This window comes from Saccopteryx leptura, chromosome 1 (assembly GCF_036850995.1).
Source record: "Saccopteryx leptura isolate mSacLep1 chromosome 1, mSacLep1_pri_phased_curated, whole genome shotgun sequence".
NCBI classification, from domain to species: Eukaryota; Metazoa; Chordata; class Mammalia; order Chiroptera; family Emballonuridae; genus Saccopteryx; species Saccopteryx leptura.
Genome location: NC_089503.1, coordinates 237,092,599 through 237,110,260, shown reverse-complemented (window position 1 = coordinate 237,110,260; position 17,662 = coordinate 237,092,599). Strand labels below are relative to the sequence as shown.

General features: G+C 39.4%; 1 long non-coding RNA gene across 1 annotated transcript in view; it reads right to left on the bottom strand.

Moving 5' to 3' along the window:
• Window positions 1–222: 222 nt before the first annotated feature.
• The window catches only part of LOC136389165 (uncharacterized), a 46,444-nt gene continuing 29,004 nt past the window's right edge, over window positions 223–17,662 (bottom strand). Inside the window, exons 2-4 of the long non-coding RNA XR_010748280.1 lie at window positions 1,048–1,144; window positions 470–520; window positions 223–329 (exon numbers count right to left, since the gene is read on the bottom strand). This is a non-coding gene — a long non-coding RNA (uncharacterized lncRNA). The remainder of the gene's footprint in view (window positions 330–469; window positions 521–1,047; window positions 1,145–17,662) is intronic.

The following is a 17,662-nucleotide window of genomic DNA, read 5'->3' as shown; positions in this document are numbered from 1 at the left end:
CCCTGATTTATCAATATCACCCCATTAAAATTAATTTTTTTAAAAAGCCAATTTTTTACTGACCCTACACAGGTAGTTCTTTGTCTCCACACATTTCTCAGGTCGTGTTCCCTTCCCTTACTGAGCTACACTGAGTGGCAATCAAAACAAAACACAAAAGAACCCAAATCTCAACGAATTACAACAACAAATATTTATTTCTCATTTACATTACATATGGACTTTTAATGAGCTTCGGCCCTGCTCCAGGGCCCTGCTCCACTCTGTGGGTTGCATCATTCTGGAACCCACGCCCAAGAAACAGCTGCCATCTGGGATCTGCTGCAGTTCTGGTGGGAACAGAAGCGAAGTACACAGTGACCTTTAAATCTTCTGCTCTGATGTGGCATGTGTCAGGAATGACTATTTCATTGGCCAAACAAGTAACATGTGCAAGCCCAACATTGATGAGCCAAGAAAATAAACTTACTTTGCAAGTAGGCATTACAAATCACGCGGCAACTAGCAAGAGCATATAATCCTATCAGAGAGTAGAAAAGGGGTTAATAACTGCAAAGAAAAACAAAATCTACCCCACTGCCTGAATAATACACCCCCCTACCCTACTCATAGATCTTCCCTCTGTTCAGGCTGTGGATCAAACTCCACCGTTTGCCCTTAAAACCACCTGTTCTTCCTAGAGCTCCACTCATCAGTATCACACATTTGGCACTTAGCTTATGTTGCCACACATAACAAGATCTCATACCCTCTTCTCTGTCCTGTATTCTGGATGAGGCCATAACCTTCTTGACGCTAAGATTTTATTTTATACACCTTGGTAACTTCAATGATTAAATGAGGTCTGTTTCTACATAATTGTTTGTTGTTAAAGGAGAGGTGGGGGAAAACATTTTTCTGTTATGGGCAACAAGTTTCATCCTCAAAGAATAAACTTAGTCCAAAGGAATATTACTGCCCAATTTTAATGTGTTCTCTTCATTATTTACAACATTACATAATAAATACATAGAGGTACAGTATGTTTGCACACATATCGGGGCCTACCTGTTTATTAAATAAAGCATATGGTATGAGGTAGAACCATGCCACAGGCTCCATACTGGCTTCACCATGGTGCTGGCCCTGGTATAAAAACAGTAAGCTGGAAAAAATAAAAATAAAATCATTTATTTCAATATAAAGTAGTTGTGCTAACATGGGAATTTTAAGATATCTTAATTTTAAAGTAGTTTTCTCTCCATTTTTATATTATGTGTAGTCCAGAGCCACAATTACAAGCCATATAATGAAGTAAGATTTTCCCCAAAGAAAATTCCTTGCAACAAACCAGCACGAGGCATAGTCCTACTTGGTCAAGGTGCTATTGCTCCAAATTTCTTGTTGAATGTTTCCCTGCCTTTCTCCCAGCTAATCAGTTCGCAGTAATTCATCCTGAATGTTTCATACTCATTTCCCTACATTGCAAAGCCATGCCTTTCATATTTCTTCGGCAGCCCCATTATTTTTTATATCATCACTCAAAGACAAGCTTAATGGTAGGAGGTGACTTCTGTCACGTGAGATACAGTATCTCCATTCAACAGCCTCAGAATCTTCCCGCACGTCCTCAGGAACACCTTCCTTGGAGTCACATCAATCTTCACATTCCTGCTCTGCTCTTTTCCCTTATTTGAAGGTATGCTCAAGACTGAGCAATGCCATCATTACCTCTCCCGCCCACAAATAGAATCCATTAAGTAAAAATTCATTCCAAACTCATCTGAGGGTAGCGAGGAAGACTGGGTAAACCCCAAAAGGTCTAGAGGTTGAATTTCATTTGGAAAACTACCCAGAAGTTCAACTGCTTATCCAGTCCTTATCCTCACTATGAGAGTGACCCAGAGAGGTGCTGACAGGAAGGAATTAAGGTTCCACCAGGCACCAGTGAAAACCAGTTGTGTAGCCCATTGCTGCACGCTGCTTCTAAGGAGGGAGGAGAACGAGAGAAGGTGTTGAGGGAGTAACAGGTCAGGCAGAAAGCCTCACTCCTAGCTTTTCCAGAGCCTCAGAGAAAAATTATTCATATAGCCTTTCAAACTGGAAAGACCTAGTGTACCTACTAAAAACAACTGCTTCTGACAAGTAGCTCATTGATAAGTAAAGTGATGTTGAGACTCCTTTTCTAAAAAAAAAAAAAAAAAAAAAAAAAAATCATTTATTTTCTAAATTGAAGACCAAAAATCTTGGGAAGATAGGAAAGAACAATTATTTACTTGGACTTAAAAGGTGATGCTTGGAAATGAAGAGAGTTGCATTTGGACAAAGAAATAAGCAAAGGGCCTTTATTTTAAAATCCCAAAGTTGCCTATTAGGTAATAAGGTTGTAAGGGTATGGAGCAGAAATAATTCATCCATTTATTTATTTTTTTTATTAATTTTAATGGGGTGACATTAATCAGTCAGGGTACATATGTTCAGAGAAAACATCTCCAGGTTGTTTTGACATTTGATTATGTTGCATACCCCTCACCCAAAGTCATATAGTCTTCCATCATCTTCTATCTGGTTTTCTTTGTGCCCCTTCTCTCTCTCTATTCCCTTCCTTCCCCTCCCCACACCGGTAAGCACCACACTCTTAATTCATCCATTAAAACACGTAGTGAAAACAAGGATTTATTTGACTTTTTTTTAATAAATATGGCTGGCACCTTGATCTGAGTTTTAGTTAAAATAAAATTATTCAGATCACTGACTGAACCAGGGCAATACAGAGAGGTGAGGAATTAAGAATAAGTATAGAAACAGAAGGTTCCTTTAAGATATCTGCCAAACCACCTTTTCCTCCCCAGAGCTTCCTTTAAATCTTCAAGGGAGAAGATAGCTGTTCTGTTTTTAAGTACATCAATGGGGGGAGGGGACTATATGCTATCTCATTTTTAATCACACTCATCAATGCTGGTAAATTGTTTCTTTACATATAACCCAAAAGGAAAATCTAAAGGATGCTCTTACTCATCTTTCATGATGACTGACATGCTATCTCTAGGGCTTAATCCCATTCAGTGGCCTTTCTGTGGAGTCCAAAAAGGATGTATAAAGCACTAAAGATAAGCTAAGGCCTTCCATATGTGTCCTTGCTCTCCCTGAAAACCATTTTTCTCCTAGAGGGGAAAAAAAAGGCTCTAGTTCAACAGGCACATATCTTTTTAAATCTCCCGAAAACCTGTATAATAAGATTCTCTTCAGACCAACGCTGGCCATCTTGTTCATTTATATCACTAAGAAAGAACAAAAAAGAAAGCTAATTTATCCAAAGAAAGAACTTACATTTTTATATGTGTACTATTCTAGGATTTACTTGCACTAAACACATCAACGAATACCCAGATCCCTCAAGAAAAAGAAAACATCCCAAAAGAGATAAAGTTCTGAATTTTCTTTGAAGTAAAGTATCAAATAATACAGTCTAACACCTACTTACATTATCTAACTGTCCATGTGCAGTTGCTTAGCTAAAAACGAGAAAGGTGTTACATCTCCAGGGATTTTTTTTTTTTTTTTTTTTTTTTTTTTTTTGGTGGTATGTAGTGTTGGTGGGGGTAGCACTTTCTACACATGAGCTCTCATTCTGTTAGACAACCAGGTATCTGGGGAGATGCAATCTGTCCAGAAGCTTCTAGGAAACAACTGTGTATAGGTGTTGGAAAATTCATTTTCTTCTGAAATTCAAATCGGGATCTTGTCATCTTTTCTTCCCAATAATTACAGAACCAGAAGAACAAAGGAAATCATCTGGGAAGGAAGAAGAAAATAGCAAGTAGGAACAAAATAGTACAAAGGTCAACACGAAGGGAAATAAGATAATACATATTTGAGAAACAGGAGCAGCCTCAGTTTGAGTGGTACCCACTCCCCAGAAGGAGAGTACTGCTCTTCCACTGTTAGCAGCAAGCAACTAAGCAGCTGCCCACCAGGTGCATCGCTTCAGTCTAATGGCTTGTTTTCACATAAGAGCTCCACTATTTATTACTTTCATGTCCTGGGGCAAATTTCTTGATTTCTACGCCTCAACTTTCCCATCTGTAAAATGAAAACAAACATAGTAACAATTTCATAAAATGTTTGGAAAGATTAAATTGCATAAAGCATACATACAAAATGCTTATCTTAGTGCATAGAAGATATTGAAGCACCCAATAAATGTAAGCCCGGTAGCCTTTCTGTTCATCCCTACAAGAGCCCTATTAAAGTCATCATCATCTTCTTCATGTGTTGGGGAAGATACCGAATGAAGAAGGAGGTGTTACCTGTTCAGTTTCACACTGTTAGTTAGCATTCCAGATAGTTTCTGTGCCCCAGAAATATCAGGATCCAAATTAGAACCCTTTTCTGGTACCACACTGTTTCTCCACTCTCCCAAGATACCCAATATGAAGAATGTTGACTTAGTTCAATGCAAATAGTTAATCAGTGATGTTTGTTTAAATGGCTAGTATTCTAAAGGCCTGAAAGAATAAATAGTCTCAGACTACATCACTTTTAATACTAGAAAGTAATATTCTTTGACTATTTATAGTCAATCCCAAGCATTCAAAGATTCCTTAAAAGACCAATGTCTTTGCTATGTGTGTAAGATCCCACTAAAGTAGTAGTTCTTAAGTTTTAGTGAGTCTTGAAACCCCCTGTAGAATTGGATCAAAGTAAAAAGCACTTCCTCCCTTCAAAAAAATAACGCATATAGCCTGACCAGGCGGTGGCGCAGTGGACAGAGTGTCAGACTGGGATGCCGAGGACCCGGGTTCGAGACCCTGAGGTCGCCAGCTTGGGCGCGAGCTCATTGGTTTGAGCAAAGCTCGCCAGCTTGAGCCCAGGGTTGCTGGCTCGAGCAAGGGATCACTCAGTCAGCTGTAGCACCTGAGTCAAAGCACATATGGGAAAGCAATCAATGAACAACTAAGGTGCTGCAACAAAAAATTGATGCTTCTCATCTCTCTCCCTTCCTGTTTGTCCCTATCTGTCCCTCTCTCTCTCTGTCACAAAAATAAAAAATAACGCATATAAACATACTCAAATAATATGCATACAGTTTTAGTGGGTTTGGAGACTTGGGGAAGCCCATGAAATGCAGGTTTAAAATCCTGATTCTAAAGGCCTGGAGGTCTGGAATGAGACGCTTCTTCTATCTAGCTAGCATCTCCCTGCTTTGTTTTGCTTAGTTTCTGTTTGATTTCTTTCCCTTCTTCCTGCCCCCGCTTTCCTATCTTTTACCTCTCTTATTCTTCCTTTCTCAATTCTCCAGCCCCTCCCTACCTTGGCCATCAGACAAAACCACTATCACAATTCCCTCTCCCTTCCCCTCCCTCCCTTCTGTATCCTTCCTGACCAGCTGATTCCGGAGAGGAATTCGATAACTTATCAATAAGCATAGGTTGCTCCATAGAAATATTGGCCAGCCTAGGAAACAGTCTTTCTTTGAAGGATAGCAGATCAGAATTACTGACTCCATTAGGGAGTGTTGTCTCCTAATTCTCCAGTAAATGTGACCACTTTCCATTAAATATACACAGATTCACCATATCCTGTTTTCAAGGAAACAGATTCTCTAACAAGTTAACAATGCTGGTATAAGCTATCTGTGTACTCATTTGTCCTTCTGTGTCTGTGGGTTTTTTATGTCCATCAACTTAGTAGTTAACCACTCAGAAAAAGATATGTTGGAAACAGAAATAGTTCTCATTTAAGCAACCCTTGCATTAAAATGTATCCATCTCTATTAGGTTCCTTGTTTCCCTTCAAATTGTGAGTTAATTCCATTTCTACCAATTTTTGAATTAATCTTTTAAAAACTTATAATGCAATCTTTCAGAATATTTGGCCAACTTTTATAATCTTATATTTAGGATTTTTTTTATGTATATTCTGCTTATAGAATTGCCTAATATAAAAAAACTGATCAAGTAATTATAAAAATGGAAAGGCTTAAATTAAAATAAAATGTAAAATTCTGAACTAAAACATTTCAAGGAAATATGATTGAAAGGATTTGTCTTATAGTTTGCCTTTTGGAACATTTTATACCTCAGTAACACTCCATCAAAAACCGAAAAGAAAACTAGTATTTTTATTCCTAACCAAATAAATTTGTGTATGCCCAAGAATCTTTTTTTTTTTTTAATTTTTACTAAGTGAGATGCTGGGAAGCAGTGAGGCAGAGAGACAAACTCCCACATGCGCCCCCACTCGGATCCACCTATCAAGCCCACTAGGGGGCAATGCTCTGCCCATCTGGGCCTCTGCTCGGTTGATCTGAATAGAGCTATTTCAGCACCTGAGGTGAGGCCTGGGAGCCATCCTCAGTGCCCGGGGCAAATTGCTCAAACCATTCGGGGAAGACAGAGAGAGAAAGAGAGAAGGGTGAAGGGTGAAGGGTGGAGAAGCAGTTGGTTGCTTCTCCTGTGTTCCCTGACTGGGAATTGAACCCAGGACTTTTACACACCAGGCAGTTGCTCTACCACTGAGCCATCTGTCAGGGTCCTAAGAATGTTATTTTAGAATGCTTTTCAAGAGAATAATTCTTTGTAGTTTCCATGTGGACATTTCCATGAAAACTAAGATATGATGACCATGTTTTTAATAAGTCAGATTTAGCACCATAAAGGTGCCTCAGATTGTAAAGGGGACATTTTGTTAACTGCGGGGCATGAAAATTCGAGGCAAGGGGCAAATGGTTTATACAAACATTACACATTTCATTCAGAGTTTTCTGACTATTTCATAGCAAACTCATTGGCATTTCTACTTACTATAATTATCATTTAATGTTCCTTTACTGTGAAGTCATTCACAGGACGGGAACATTTTTTTTTTTTTTGGAAAGGAAAAAAACATATAAAATGAATAGCATTGGCAAATGTTTCTAATCATTTCCTTAAAATACCAAACCACCAAACAATCTTTTTATTTACTACGTTTTGCTTGGGTACATAAATCAAAGGACAATAACAAGCCTAATGTCAAAGAAACTTTTTGACACTTCATACATTTGAGCAAGCTTAGCCGATAAACAGTTTAGATGAAGTTATGGTTTGAAATATGTTTCCCCAGGGAACTGTGGTTCATAAATTGCTATCAGGCTACCTCTGTCATTATTGATTTGAGACATGCTTAAGGTACCCACAGCTATTATGAAGTCTAGCGTTACTTGACCTGCTTTTTGGAGAACAATATTTGGTTATACAAAGACAACTAACTATCCTATAAGAAACATGCAGTTTGCTTGTCATCATAAATATATAAAATATTGCATTCTATCTGAAATTTTGACCAACAATGAAAAAAGGAGGAAAAATAATCCTTTTTCACAGATTAGACAGTTTTCATAATCCTGTGATGGTGCTAAATAAAGTGTTTTATAGCAACTGAAAAATAAGAGAATTTTAAAAAATCAAACAGAAAAATTTGCATCGCAGCATTTTGCAGTTATACGATCATTTATGACATCTGTGCTCTTAAGTCTTCTTTGAAAATCAGTGTTTTTGATAAGCTTATTAAAAATAAACCAACAGTCAAATCAAATATTAGTTGCTTAATGTGTGTGTTTATTCCTTTCTGTGCCTGCAAAAACCAGCGTGCCTGTGCTCCTCCGTGAGGCCAGGAGTATGGAACAGTTTACTCTCCAGCCTGCACCATGCCCTCTGCCTTGTGGATTTGGGAAATGTCAGAAAAAGATCAGAGCAAGGGTCCTGCTACTTTTTATTCCGATCCTCTGGTCTTAAACTTCAAGGAAACACTTAAAGGTTAGTTGTGATTTGATCGTTCTGCATGCGATTTGCCATCAGTGGCCTGGCTTCACCAAAGTACAGACCCAAAGAGTTTTATAAACGAACTGGATGAGTGTCAACTGCTAGAGATGTGATAAATTTATAAATTTTATCAGCTTTGCTTTTAAAAAACTGGTAAGTTACACAGTCCGAGGTGGAGGTTCCCTGTGAGCCGTCTTAATCATCTGAGAGGCTGCACGACTGCAATTTGAGGAGAGCACATCACTTGACCACGTCACTTGCACACAAAGAAACCTGGCAAACATAAAGAAAAATGTTTGGCTTTCTTTTTTTTTTAAAAAAAGATACACATATATGCAAAGTATATATATTTATATATAAAAAACTATACATTTTCCTAGAATTAACTGATTTGAAGCACTTCAGCTAACCCATTGAAGGAAATACCATTTGTACTAACGTCTCCTACATCCAGTAAACTTTCCTAATGCATCCATAGAAACCTTTGCTAACACCATCATCTTTTCAGCTATCTGAATAAGAAAGTAGGTTTTGCTAAAAAGCAAACGAGAAGTTACCTCGGTTTTGACCTTTGGCTGCAATAGCTTAGGAATCGGAATGCCTACGAAGAGCAAAGATCCCTCTCTCATTCATAATTTACAAAGTTCCACAGCACTGAACTTGGAGAAACAGCGCAGATCTCGGGGAGTAATGAAAAGGCTCTCGCGATCACTATCAGCTGCTTTACTCACCCGCCCCTGCGATCCCCAAATAAAAATAAAACTGGTTTGTTTTGAATATGAAACACTGGATCGTTTCGGTAGTTTGTTGTTAATTTCTAATTAAAAACAAGAGCCTCTAGTTGCAGGATATCTTTTTTTTAGGTTTTAAACCATAGGATTCTTCTTTCATGAGGACCTTGGGAAACTTCCACAGAATTGGTTTACTCCTCTGAAAAGTATCTAAAAAAGCACAGGGCATTTACTCTGATGAAGCACTTCTGACACACAACTATTAACCTCTGAACAAAAGGTCTCCATCTACTTTTTCTCTTGACCTCCTATCCCACAATCCTTTGCTGTGGTCTGGCGTCACTTCAAAGACCCGTGGGCCCAAGAGAGGCTGCCCTTACTCTATTTCCTTCTTCCTCCCCCATTTCTTCCCTTGTGCTATCTCTTTCTCTCTTTTATTTTTTGCACTTTCCTCTTACAACTCTCTTGCCTTTGATAAAAAAAAAAAAATGTCTAATCTCTCTATCTTCCCACAAGTTTACAGTTTTCCGGACCATGTGCTTAGCTCTTTAATTCCCTTTATTCAAGGGAAAAGTCCCAAATTCACCTGCTGTAATTGAAAATGGTAATACTAGTCTCCATTTTTGGAGCTATCTCTACTTTGCATCTTCGAATGATAATACTTCAGGCACACTAAAGAAAACCTCTGATTAGTACACAAATCGGATCACTACTGGATACCCAAAATGTTGCTTCTTTGAATAAAATAGGAGAGCTAGAAAGGATATTGAAGGCTGGCCTTAGCCACTCTTTTGAAGATAAGAAGGCTACAGAGGCTATGTCATTTGTCCAAAGCCACAGAGCAGTTTGTGAACTGCAGAAACCACTTCTCGAGTCCAACCCTTCCCATTATGTCGCCAGGTTTCCCTGTGGTGTGAAGACACTCGTTCATTGTCTTGGGGGAGTGCCGCTAGTGAAACAATGCCTGTCCCAACTCTCTTTTTTGGACTGAAAAGGTATGAAAAAATTCACCCAGAGGCCAGACATTTTGGATTATACTTATTTCTATTTCTTTTCTCCCTCATCCTGAGAGAAAAAAAACAAACAACAAAAAAATAAACATAGTTTTAGGACCATAGAATTTTAGAGCTGATAAGAAGCTTGAACTCTCTGAGTCCATGTTCTCCACATTACATTTGGGGCAAGTTGGTGACTTGGGTAGTGAAGAAACTAGGAGCAGAAGACCAGGTTTATGATGCAACTCTACCAAGTCTCTGTTCACATATAATTGAGAATATGCATATTACTGGTCATTACTAGTAAACCTTTAATTTACAGGGCACATGTGAATCTCACCTAATTACTTTGTATTTAAAGCATCTATGACATGTAATAATCAGGATGTCTCATAAATTTACTTTCAATCATTTAATTACTCCTAAAATCGTTTATAAATCCAACTCCTTTTGCTATTCTTACAACAATTTCACATATCAAATATCAAATTTATCACTCTTCTGGGCAGTAGCCTAAACATATAAAATTTCTTTCATGCTGTATTTTAAGGAAAATGTTCACTTTGGCTTTTTAATTTGTTGTTTTTCCTACAATCACCATCAGGCAATATTGATTTCATTTTATATTAAGAAATTTTCTGATAAATGGTTTCAACTAAAGGTTTAAGAATTTTTAAGGAAAAGAATTTGTCTCCTACTCATGTTTATTTTCACCTTTAAGAACAAAGTTCCACAAGTCAAAGTTTATAGTCAATCAAAAAAAAAAAGGCACATTACTTTCCCATTTTAATGGTAGAACAGGGACCTTTAACTTTCCTGAAGGCTTTGCTTTGGGGTTTATGCAGAGCAGAACTTCCTTAACGCTGGTAATCAGACCCGCAGGACATGTGTTAATTGTTCCTGACATGTAAAACTATCTATGGTATCTCAGCTAATAACACTACTACAGGCATTTAGCTTTGGGAAAGCATAGTATTGAAAGCAATTACATGTCTGTTGATCTACCTTCCCATACTTCCCCAAGACATTAGTGCAGCTCATTCCAAAAATGTCAAAAGTTTAATCCCGAAATCACAGTAAACACACTGAAATATGGGACCAAGTTATAATGTATGCCATCACTGGCTGATGAGAGCTGACTGCCAAACCAAATACATTGGCAAACTATTAGTGGTGCAATCCTACAGAAGCATATAACTGACACAGTTTCACCGTGACTCACAGCTTAAAATGAAACGTTATTTAAAGGTAAGTCACCCTCAGACTGGTTACCATTGGGTACACTGATAATTCAGTGTTAGATGTCAGCATTGATTTCCACTCAGGCTTTGGAAATTGTTGCATCAGTGAAAGTTCTTTCTGTAAGAAATCAAAACCTACTTTGATTATCAGAAGAATAAAATGGGGGAAGGGGATCTAATAGAAGTATATGGAGGCTTATGATATTGGTGGGAGGCTGGAGGACCAGGATGGGAAATTGGCCAGAAACCCAGGGGTTCAGCAGAACTGGACACCAGAACCAGAGCAGCGGGCAGGCTGAACATGGTGCTCCAGATCCACTGCCTCTGTTGCCAGGGGAACAGGTCTTTCACCCCTCCCTTGCCCAATTACCCAGTTGCTCAAGTTTCAAAGTCCCAAAAGACAATGTCTGATTGCCCAAGTCTAAATCACATGACTTCCCTGGGGTAAAGAGGGAGAGTGGCCCCTTTAGCTCGTTGTGCCGCTCCCTAGACTCCACACAGGGAGGCTTCCCCAAAAGGGGACCAGAGACTAATAAAAGGGAAGTTGGATAGTGGAAACACACACATGAGTGACAAAGGCTTACTATAAGTATGCTGGTTTCCTTTGTTTTTAAAAAAGCCTTTGAATTTGGGAAAATAACTTGAAGTCCACTTTGAGCTTCAGTTATTTCATGCGTTGGGTGGGAAACCAGATAGACATGCCCCACGCCCATGTCTCTGCCGCAGCAAGTACGATCATAAATGGTTCCGGGGTTTTGCCTGACTTTGATTATAGAGCAAGCCCTGACTGACTGTAACAGAGAGCAAAATAATCGATTCTGAGATCTCTGACATTTTGCTAAAAAAACAAGAATCAGCCACTTTCTCAACTATACAGAGTATTTCCAAATTGTATTGCAATGTTTGGTGAGACTGACTCAGATCTTTCTCATTCTTTACTTTAGATGATTCTTGTCAGCTCATAGTTTAATTTCTTTTGTAGATATATGAAATATGAAAGATTATTTGCACACGAATGTTTCATAAAATAATGGCAAAAAATAAAAATAAAAAGCAATCCAAAAGTGAATTTTAGTCCCTGGCTTGTAGGTTCAATGTCAGAGCTTCAGCCTGGCATGTAGCTGTCCTGGGTTCCATTTTCAGTCAGGGCACACAGGAGAAGTGGCCATCAGTTTCTCCACTCATCCCCCTCCTCTCTCCCTCTCTCTCTCTCCCTCTCTCTTCCCCTTCTACATCTATGGCTCAATTGGCTGGAATGAGTTGGCCCTGGTGCTAAGGATGGCTCTGTGGCCACTGTCTCAGATACTAAAAATAGCTCAGTTGCAAACTAACAAAAAAAAAAAATGCCCCAGATGGGCAGAGCATCACTCCATAGGGGGCTTGCTGGATAGATTCCCCAGGTGGTGGTGGGCGGGGGGAGGGGGGGGGGATGTGAGAGCTGTCTGTCTGCCTCCCATGCTCTCACTTAATTTAAAAAAAAAAATGAAATTTTACTTTCTGTGATATTTTTACCATTTGAATAAAATAAAGCTCAATTTTTTAAGATGTGAAAAAATAGTTTATTGTCTATTTGTTTACTAAAGTTCAGATGCTACCTTTTAAATTAAAAAAGAAATGTTCATACTAAGAATTTTGCCAGAGCTGAGCACATTTTCATCATATTTTTAACTCTTCAAAAACTGACACTCACTGCGGGGAATGAAGCAGGGAGAATTTGTAATTAGGTTTATTTTCTTAAAGAATTGTTTCCTTGGGAGGTTGAAGAACTGGGAAGCTGTTGGTCAAAGGGTACAAATTTTTAGTCATAAGATAAAAAGTTCTGGGGATTTAATGTATAGCATGGTGCTTATAGTAAATAATACTGTGTTGTATATTTGAAATTTGTTAAGAAAGTAGGTCTTCGATATTTGCACCCAAAAAATATAATGATGTGAGGTAATGGATGTGTCTATTAACTTGATTATGGTCATCATTTCACAATTTATATTCATATTAAATCATCATGTTGTTGTGCACCTTTTTAAAAAATCATGTTATACAACCTAAATATCTACAATTTTTATTTGTCAAGCATAATACCTCAGTAAAATTGAAAATAAAAAAATAAAATAAGTAAAATAAAAACAGTCGTTCCCTTTGAAAGATAATAGTAATGTGGAAAGTTGGTGCATGTTAATAAATGCTAAATAATAAAAGGTCTTGGTAAATATTTACTAATTAAATAAATAATAACTACACTTATATCATACTAACTGTGCCAGACATTATTCTAATTACTTTATATAATATATATCCTTTTATTTAATTCTTACAACAGCCCAAAGAACCAGGTACTACATTTACACCTACTTTATAGATGAGACAATAAGGAGTAGAACAATTAGGATTCATAGCTAATCCAATAGGTCTGGCTCTGGAGTCTATGCTCTTAATAGTTAAATTATAATTCCTTTCTGAATACAGATTTTCAAGAAGGCAATGGAAGTCCTTTCATTAATGTAATTTAAAGATAAAATATGCCATCAGTTGAGATCATTGAAATAGTCCTCCACTTCTCTCCAATTTTAGATTAAAAGGTATTACAATTTTATCTTCATATTAAAGCTCATAAATCTGGAATAGAGAACCCCTCTCCAAAAAGTAAATATATTTAGACAACTCACTCTAAAGTACTTACTTGTACATTTCTTTTACCATAACCATATATGTATGTTTCCCCCAATATTACTCTTGTCAAGACATGACCTGTAAAGGTTTTGTTTGGGGTATAAAGGTTGATCCACACAACACAGAGTTACAGCTCCATAAATAGATAAGCCAATTTAAAACACTCATAATTTTTTTTTTTTTTTGTATTTTTCTGAAGCTGGAAACAGGGAGAGACAGTCAGACAGACTCCCGCATGCACCCGACCGGGATCCACCTGGCACGTCCACCAGGGGGTGATGCTCTGCCCCTCCAGGGCGTCGCTCTGTTGCGACCAGAGCCACTCTAGCGCCTGGGGCAGAGGCCAAGGAGCCATCCCCAGCGGCCGGGCCATCTTTGCTCCAATGGAGCCTCACTGCGGGAGGGGAAGAGAGAGACAGAGAGGAAGGAGAGGGGGAGGGGTGGAGAAGCAGATGGGCGCTTCTCCTGTGTGCCCTGGCTGGGAATCGAACCCGGGACTTCTGCACACCAGGCCGATGCTCTACCACTGAGCCAACCGGCCAGGGCCAAAACACTCATAATTTGATGTTTGGAAGGGCCAAGTGTACTTTAATAAAACAATCTGGAGCAATATCTAATACACAGACACAGAAGAGCCTAATGAGTAAATAAATCAAATCCCTGATGGCACATTGAATTGCACATTAAAGTGCCAGTGGATGGAGTATCAATCAGCCAACCTTTATGACAACAGGTGAATGTATTTTGAGGAGTGGACCCAACAGCACTGAAGAATACAGCAATTTCTAAAAAGATTTCCAGACACACTAGAGTTATTGGACCCTGTTACAAACTCTAACTTCCACCATCAGTTACTGCGTTCATTTGTGCCATTGAAGCCTACACTCAGAGCAACTGGAACAAAAATGTTTACATTTTACCAGTGTTTTATTTTCAATTAAACATCTCGACTGCTATTTACATAGTTGAATGGCATGGCATTTATACCGTGCAATTTGATGTTATTTCTTTGTAAATATTTCTCCAAAAAGAGACCTAAGTTCAAATTTGTTGTGAAAATGTCACCAAAAATAAAATAAACTTTAATTTAACCTTGATCACAAATTATTGTTAAACTAAAGCTGAAAACCTATAAAAATTAAAAATGGAAGGCCAAAGGAATTAACTGAGATACTGGTGTCCCGAAAAGTGAATTCCTTTTATGCTGCCTGGGCCTTTGAGGACTTAGGTTGCATTAACTCAATAAAGGTCAAGTTAATGTGGAACGTAAAGCTGTGGAGGGCATGGAGAGATGAGGAGGCTGTGTTCTACACCTTCACCTCTCAGGCCTGCAGGTCCATTCTGGCATAAATCACAACTGGAATGTTTCACGTTTCTCACTCATAGTTGCTGTTATCTGACTAGCTCCTCCGTTCCACGATCATTCATCTTGGCTGGAAATCTCCACTCTCTCTGGGTCTGAATCTCCCAGGGCCGGGTGGGTCAGCATTCAATTCACAATGGAAATAAAAACATTAAGACAGTCTGCCTAGCTTTCTTTGTGTTGCTACCTTAGAAGATCCTCTTTCCAATTTCTCTTTAATAGAGAGAAGCTTAAATAATACATAATATTATTAGCTTACTTTTTAACATTTGCTTGTTGATTTCTTGCAGTTTTCTAGATTGTGACATAGAAATCTCAATTTAGGGAAAACAAGCCTTGGGATAGAACTCACTTTATAAGTGTAAGGTATTTTTCCCCACCGAGAAGGAAGGAAGGGGCCGGAGCCACGAAGTGTGGAATAACAAAAGGCTTTATTGGCCCTGGCCGGTTGGCTCAGTGGTAGAGCATCGGCCTGGTGTGCAGAAGTCCCGGGTTCGATTCCTGGCCAGGGGACACAGGAGAAGTGCCCATCTGCTTCTCCACCCCTCCCCCTCTCCTTCCTCTCTGTCTCTCTCTTCCCCTCCTGCAGCCAAGGCTCCATTGGAGCAAAGATGGCCCGGCCGCTGGGGATGGCTCCTTGGCCTCTGCCCCAGGTGCTAGAGTGGCTCTGGATGCAACAGAGCGACGCCCCCGGAGGGGCAGAGCATCACCCCCTGGTGGGCAGAGCCTTGCCCCTGGTGGACGTGCCAGGTGGATCCTGGTCGGGCGCATGCGGGAGTCTGTCTGACTGTCTCTCCCCGTTTCCAGCTTCAGAAAAATACAAAAAAAAAAAAAAAAAAAAAAAAAAGGCTTTATTGAGTACAGAGCATGCATCCCGCCCAGCGAGGTTCCCTGGCCCCGAGGAAAGATGGAGGCCAGGGAAGTCGCAAGGGGTGACCCGTGTGGGAGATATTTAAAGGGTCCCTAGGGTGGTCGAGCTAATATAACGTGGTGAAATCTCACTGGCTGGCAGACGGTCACTTTTTTCCAAAGGGTTCCTGCGAAGTTTCTTTTGGCATGCTTGGTTGTGGGCGGTCCCAGCCAAAGTTCGAGGGTCTGGCCTTTCCCCATTATCCACCAACCTTACATTCTGATCTTCAAGCTTGCCTCCTTACAGGACCACTGGCAGTCGGAACCACTGGACTCCATCCATCTCCAGCTCACCAAAAGGCTGGACCCTACAAATCCCCTATTAGTCCTCTTTTTAAAAAAATCCTTACAGGACCGCATCCGCGAAGTTTCTCAACTCACGGCCACACAGATGTTCCTCCTGACACCCCTCAAAACCACCACTGGCCAATCTCCTTCTCCCCACGATGCCCCTAATCAGCAGGAAGTAGCCAGATGAATAAATGGTGCCCCTATTCTATTTAACACAGAATGTCAGATTGTAAGGTCGGTGGATAATGGGGAAAGGCCAGACCCACGAACTTTGGCTGGGACCGCCCACAACCAAGCATGCCAAAAGAAACTTCACAGGAACCCTTTGGAAAAAAGTGACCGTCTGCCAGCCAGTGAGATTTCACCACGTCATATTAGCTTGACCACCCTAGGGACCCTTTAAATATCTCCCACATGGGTCACCCCTTGCGACTTCCCTGGCCTCCATCTTTTCTCGGGGCCAGGGAACCTCCACAGGGCAGGATGCGCACTCTGCACTCAATAAATAACAAAATAACTTTTGTTATTCCACACTTCGTGGCTCCGGCCCCTTCCTTCCTTCTCGGTGGGGAAAAATACCTTATAATAAGCACACAACGTAAAAACTAATAACACAACTATGTTATATGACTTGAGAGAGTCTAATCATGACATTATGTGACCCTCCCCCCACAAAAAAAGTTCTCTGGCTGGCATACACCAGAGATGAAGACATGGTTACTGTTCTCTTTTATATTTCTATTAGAGCTAGGGATAAAGTATCAAGCCGATGTCAGTCATTTACAGTTCAGTGTGGAGTCCTTTATTAGATTACTTTCCTCTGAGAATGCTAAATGAAATTTAAAATAAAAGAATATGACAGCGAAAAGGGAAAGATCATTTTTTGGCAAGAGTGACATGATGTCAAAGAAACGCAACAATTTACCAATTTTGCCAATTTGCCAAATTTGCCTTGGTTTGGGAAAATAAGATAATCCTTCCCTTCTCTATTTAGTAAGTAAACTCAAATGCCTTCAGCAGTTAGGCAGGTAACACACATTACACAGAATCAACTCCGTGTAAAGCAGAACAGAGTAGAGAGGTCTATGATGATCTAAGGAGCACAAACCTCATCACAAAAAATTACTAATTAAAAAAAAAAGTAAAACAATTTGGCTGGCCCATGAAGATATTTTTTGATCCCTAACTTAGTCCAAGCTGAAGGAAGTTCTGTGCAAGAATGATATTATTCAGGAATTCTATTAAACATGATTCAGTACTTGGTTAAATCAAGAGGCCCTAGAAAGATCCTAACTGAAGGACAATCACTAATTCAGTTTTCTCTAGTTTGTATACATTGTTCTAATGATGGTGATGGTGACTAATTTGGTTACTTGAAGAAGTCTCATGTCATGTGGAATGAATTGTCAGCATCTGACAGGGATGTACAGAGAAAGGCATAGAGGTAAGGAACAGGGTTAAAAATTGGGAAGCTCATGGCTTTGGCCAGATAGCTTGGTTGGTTCAAGTGTCATCCCAATACGCAAAGGTTGTGGGTTCAATCCCTGGTCGGGGCACATACAGAAAGAGATCAGGGTTTCTGTCTCTCTTTTTCCCTTTCTCTCTAAAATCAATAAACAAATGTAAAAAAATAAAAATTTAGAGGGTCAGGCCAGCAAGCAAAGTGTTCATCATTGCTATT